Raw genomic sequence first — 6,471 nt, 5'->3', positions numbered from 1 at the left:
TCCCCATATGTCTACTTCATGTTTAAATCAATTTGGGAATGATATTTTATTTTTGGGGGATGTTACAAGGCTTAGAAGTTTAGAAGAAAATCTTGAAACTTTTCAGAAATTTTCAAAAACCCACTTTTTAGGGACCAGTTCAGGTCTGAAGTCACTTTGTGAGGCTAACATAATAGAAACCACCCCAAAATGACCCCATTCTAGAAACTACACCCCTCAAGGTATTCAAAACTGATTTTACAAACATTGTTTACGCTGTAGGTGTTCCACAAGAGTTAATGGCAAATGGTGATAACATTTCTGAATTTAGATTTTTTCCAGTAACAAAGCAAGGGTTAACAGCCATACAAAATGCTATATTTATTGCCTCGATTCTGTAGTTTGCAGAAACACCCCATATGTGGCCGTAAACTACTGTACGGGCACACAGTAGGGCGTACAGGGAAAGGTGCACCATATGGTTTTTGAAAGGCAGATTTTGCTGGACTGTTTTTTTTTTTTTTACACCATATCCCATTTGAAGCCCCCCTGATGCACCCCTAGAGTAGAAACTCCATCCCTCAAGGTACCCAAAACCGATTTTACAAACTTTGTTAACCCTTTAGGTGTTGCACAAGATTTAATGGAAAATAGAGATACAATTTCAAAATTTCAATTTTTCTTTCAGATTTTCCATTTAAATATTTTTTTTCCAGTTACAAAGCAAGGGTCAACAGCCAAACAAAACTCATTATTTATGGCCCTGATTCTGTAGTTTACAGAAACACCCCATATGTGGTCGTAAACTGCTGTACAGGCACACGGCAGGGTGCAGAAGGAAAGGAATGCCATACGGTTTTTGGAAGGCAGATTTTGCTAGACTGTTTTTTTGGACACCATGTTCCATTTGAAGCCCCCCTGATGCACCCCTAGAGTAGAAACTCCAAAAAAGTGACCCCATTTTAGAAACTACGGGATAGGGTGGAAGTTTTGTTGGTACTAGCTTAGGGTACATATTGATTTTTGGTTGCTCTATATTACACTTTTTGTGAGGCAAGGTAACAAGAAATAGCTTTTTTGGCACCGTTTTTTTTTAATTTTTTTTTGCTATTTACAACATTCATCTGACAGGTTAGATCATGTGGTATTTTTATAGAGCAGGTTGTCACGGACGCGGCGATACCTAATATGTATACAATTTTTTTTATTTATGTAAGTTTGACACAATGATTTCATATTATTATTATTTTTTTCACAAGTAAAAAAAAAAAGTTTTATTACAAAATGGAAGAATTGCACAGTGACTTCTCTCTTCACCATCATTTGCCTAGGTCAGGACTCCTATATTAGGGACAGGCTCATACACACGTCTCATATATCATCATCCAGGTCGTCCATACTAGGAGGTGCTCCCTTGTCCTTCACTTGGTTGATCAAATCCAGGTAATGTTCTGCTAACGCCATCTCTCCCTCTTCTTCTGCATCCCAGTCTCTCCAATTGTCAAAGTCTACAGACAACCAGGCAGGCTTGTTATTCTCCTTGGTTAGCCTTGGCCATGCCACTTTCTTCTTCCACTTCCTAAAGAAACAAGTAATCGACCGGTCTGAACGCTTCCCCCCTGGAATCCTTTGGTTGGACTCTGTCATACAGCATAATCTCATTATACATCTGAATGTTATCTTCATTTAGACAACTGAATATGACCTTATGTTCTTCTATGTCCACCTTAACATCCCGACTGTTCTCAACATAGAATTCTATATGCACATACTTTGCCCGGTCATACCAAAGAACTTTAGCAGGTTGCCTCTTACATCCAGGACACCACAATGATTTCATTTTTGAAACAAAAAAATGAATCATGTTTTAGTGTCTACATAGTCTGAGAGCCATATTTTTTTCAGTTTTTGGGCGATTATCTTAGATAGGGTCTTATTTTTTGTGGGATGAGATGACTGTTTGATTGGCACTATTTTGGGGTGCATATGACTTTTTGATCGCTTGCTATTACACTTTTGTGACGTGAGATGACAAAAAATGGCTTTTTTTTTTACACCATTTTTATTTTAATTTTTTTACAGTGTTCACCTGAGAAGTTAGGTCATGTGATATTTTTATAGAGCCGGTCGATACGGACACGGCGATACCTAATTTGTATACTTTTTTTTATTTATGTAAGTTTTACACAATGATTTCATTTTTGAAACAAATAAAATCATGTTTTAGTGTTTCCATATTCTAAGAGCCATAGTTTTTCAGTTTTTGGGCGATTATCTTGGGTAGGGTATGATTTTTGCGGGATGAGATGACGGTTTGATTGGTACTATTTTGGCGTACATGCGACTTTTTTGATCACTTATTACTTTTTTTGGGAAGTAAGGTAGCAAAATTTAAATTTCCTCATAGTTTTAATTTTTTTTTATTTTTATGGCGTTCACCGTGCGGGGAAAGTAACATGACCATTTTATAAGATCAGGTCGTTACGGACGCGGCGATACCTAATATGTGTAGTGTATTTTTTAAAAATTTTATTCATTCAGTGATAAAAAAAAAAACACTTATCTTTACTTTTTTTTTTACATTTTTTTGACCCAGACCCACTTGGTTCTTGAAGATCCAGTGGGTCTGATGTCTGTATAATACAGTACAGTTCCCTATATAGTGTATTGTACTGTATTTTACTTACACTTTGTCTGAACAGATCTATGCCTTTAGCACAGATCTGTTCAGCACCATGGACAGCAGGTTGCCTGAGAAGGCGTCCTGTTGCCATGGGAACCTTCCCCGTCTGCCACAACTGAGCAGACCGGGAAGGCAAAGGCACAGCAGCCCCCCCGATGGGAGAGAGAGGGAGGGAGCTCCCTGACTGTTAAACCTTTCCATACAGCGGTCCGTACGGACCGCGATATGGAAAGGGTTCAACGGCTGACATAGCAGCACAGATGTCAGCCGTTTATACCAGAGTGTCAGCAATGTGCTGACACTCTGGTATACCCACTGGACACCAATGAATATTCAAAAGGAGGCGGGCGGGGGACCGCCTCCCACACCGCCTGCAACACCCCCCCTGCACCACCCGCCAGCATAAAATCATTCAGGGGTGCAGGGGGGGGGGGTGAAAAAACTTTATTTTGGGCATTTTAAAGTTTCTGATCCCCGCGGTCAAGGAAACTGATCTGACCTGCGGTTTTCTGCGGTCATATGACCCCCCGCGTTGTGACAGGATGCCCGCTGAATGATTTTAGCGGGCATTCTGTTCCGATTAACCCCTGCATTTCCGCAATCCTTTTTTAAACTCATGACGTACCAGTACGTCATAGGTCCTTAAGGACTCAGGAAACATGCCGTACCGGTATGTCATGCGTCCCTAAGGGGTTAATCAATAGACACATTAACTCTTAGATGCAACTAGTAACTGATTAGGAAATTGGCAGTCTTAAAGGAGAACTATGGAATTAGGGATTTTCCACATAGTTCTCCTTAGGGTAACGGGAGGACACAAACTAGCGTCCTCCTGTCACCCTAAGCTCAGTATACAGCAAGCTACAGCTCTCGGTATACTGAGATGCCACATTATACCGCAGAGACGCTACAGCTGAAGCGGATCCTGACAATTATGTCTGGATCCGCCCATCTACGTGAGTGACAACTGGTTCTGCCTATCGAGAGGCAGAGTTAGCTATACCCGCACCCTCCCCCGTCCTTTCTGCCAGTCAGCGCTGAAGGATCGGAGCAGGGAGGGGGGGAACCCAGTCCCTCCCCGTCACAGCAGAGCCCATTTCCTGATCTACCCGATCTACTGAGCCGACCTGTGACAGTCTCATTGTCATAGGTCGGCTAAAACTATAAGGAGGGTGAAAATCAGTCACCTCATAGTTCTTTAAATAAGCTAAGAGGGGCTGGGATCCTCATAATATCCACTAAGGCCTCAAAACTCATCTTGGTTCATGCTCAACTCTTCACTTAGGCCTTGTACTGTATATTATATTCGTAATGCGGCAGTTCTGACCTGGAACACGTAATCGTTAATGACAGAGATTACATTTTTAAAGAGGAGTTTGCAGGTTAAAGTGAATCCATGAAAGACAATAGGCTCATCCTCATATCCATCCCAGCAGTCAATCTGCAGGCAACGGCATCCCCTCATGAGAGCGCTAAATGTGAAAAAAGAGATTGAGTGAAATAGTTTGTGACCCTCTTAGTTATGAGCAATGCAAACACACACACACCTCTACTCATTTATAGGAAAATACTATGGATGGGGTAGGTGACCACTTGGACACATGTAACCTTCCAATATAAGACTCTGTGATCCCAGCTGTTGCAGCAGGATGTTAGCTGTATGTTACACCTTATATCGCTGCTCATACCATGGGCACGACAAGCGAGCATGAACTACTCCATACTAGACCTGCTCCCCATGCCATATTATACTACATTGTGTTATACCTGGTACAAGACTTGAGGGGCAGAGCATAACACAGGGGTTAAAAAAAAGCATCAAAGAGAGAAGCAGCCTCCGTGTCATGCTCCGCCCCTTCAGACCCTGTACCAGGTATAAAACAATGTATTGGGTTTTCCTAGAGTATTCCTTTAAACTCCTCCTCCATGTGAATGGTACAGCATGGGTTGACTGGTAGTTCTCAGAACACTGTGCAAGACCCTGAAAGGCTGATCTACTTTGGACAGTTAGTTAATGACGACTCCATTGGATGATATATGAAATATGAATTATTTAGTGACGTAACAGTTGAATTATGGATGAACTTTATCTGTCAAGGAGTAATATGAAATATTTCATGTGAATCGATATGTATATGAAATTCCACTGATGTGTATATGAATTTCCCTGTTTTTTATTGTACTGTTCTGTGTTTATCTTTGCATTTATAGCTTGACAAAGGGCACCAAATGGGCCCGAAATGTTGCACATAGCAATAAATATAAGAATATATTGAGAATATACCACTGGTAAATAAAGGTTGAATATAAAGCTACATTGGTGTGCTGGCTCTGAAAAACTTATTTGAAAGCTACTATTTCACGCCGCGGGTGGAAGGAGGCTATCAGGAGACGAGCACCCACAAAAGCCATTTAACTAAAACGTGTGCTGAGGTCTAACTACGATTAAGAAGATTTTGATCCATCCAAGAAACCTTGTGTCACCGTCCTAAGCTGCTACGCATCATTTTTCCTTGATGTCGCTCTCTCACATTTAACGAGATGCCAGTGGTACTTTCTCTTACACAGATGAAGATGCACTGAGGATCACCGCAAGCGTGACGGCATCAAATGAATTCCTGACCAATTCAGGACCAAACGTATCGGTCTCAACCCTTGAGAAAACTCATAAAAAGGTTACCGCATTGGAACTCCACACTGTCACTTTGGCAGAATATTACAGGACCAGACGCATCCCCAGAGGATTGAGATGCAACCTACGTCCTACATTGTTTGCAGAGGACCCAGAGTTCTGTCATAACTTTGAAAAAATCCTTAACAAGGCATCGTTCGATATCATCTTGCTGATCCTGGAACGAGCCGACCGAGAGATCAAAAAGACGAAAGAAGAGATCGCCACACTAGAAAACTCCTTGTTTAGCAACATAGGAGCTGAAAAAGTGCCAATATCAGAACCAATTTGACCCAGAAGATCAACTTCTTCAAAAGGAACTTGGAGGACAGAAAACGGACAAAATTCTTGAGAGAGGATTACGAGTCCGGATACGTCTACAGAACCCCACAGCGAACCCAAACAACGCATCAACGGGCACGCTCAAGAGCCTTCGGATCCTCCAACGCCAGTGACACTGATTTTTTGGAGGATACCCGGCCACGCAGAGGAGGTCTGGGAGGAAACACCGGAAGAGATACCCCCAAATCCCAATTCCTACAGACGAGATCCAATACAGATCAGATCCAGCAACAGGGGCAGGTAGACGACAATATGGAACCAGCAGGTAAAGAACCATCCAACTTGGTGATGAATCTATCCAATACCACACTAGATCCAACTACAATTATGGTCCTGAACAAGGGACTTGGCTTTTCCAGCACCAACCACACCGATCCATTCACTTTGGACCAGGAAATGGCTAAGTTCTACAGCCTACTCCGGCTGAAAGCACACATCAAACTGGACAACCCAATCTGGGCCACCACAGAGCCAACCTCAACCCCAACTATCTTTCACTCAAGAACCCAGAGATGCAAACCAAAGAGCACCTTCGAGCCGCCACATGACCACGACACCGTGGAGACCTACATCGCATTCGTCAAGGCTGACCTACTGGAATTAGAGAAAAAGGGACCATCTATAAAAGAAGAGACACAATCTTAGAAAGTCAGAACAAAGGGCGCTTAATAACCTTAGGAAGAACAAAGAAATAATAATAAAACCAGCAGACAAGGGCTCAGGAATAGTGATCTTAAACAGAGAGGACTATAGGGGAGAAATCCTTAGACAGCTTAATGATAGAAATACCTACCAA

The 6,471-nt window shown here is 42.1% G+C and overlaps 1 pseudogene; it reads right to left on the bottom strand.

Moving 5' to 3' along the window:
* Positions 1 to 1,233: 1,233 nt before the first annotated feature.
* Positions 1,234 to 5,347, bottom strand: LOC122919835 (annotated as a pseudogene).
* Positions 5,348 to 6,471: the final 1,124 nt, after the last annotated feature.

The sequence above is a fragment of the Bufo gargarizans genome, chromosome 9 (assembly GCF_014858855.1).
Source record: "Bufo gargarizans isolate SCDJY-AF-19 chromosome 9, ASM1485885v1, whole genome shotgun sequence".
Taxonomy (NCBI): domain Eukaryota; kingdom Metazoa; phylum Chordata; class Amphibia; order Anura; family Bufonidae; genus Bufo; species Bufo gargarizans.
Note: the sequence above shows the minus strand (reverse complement) of the source record. Positions and strands in the feature narration are given on the sequence as shown.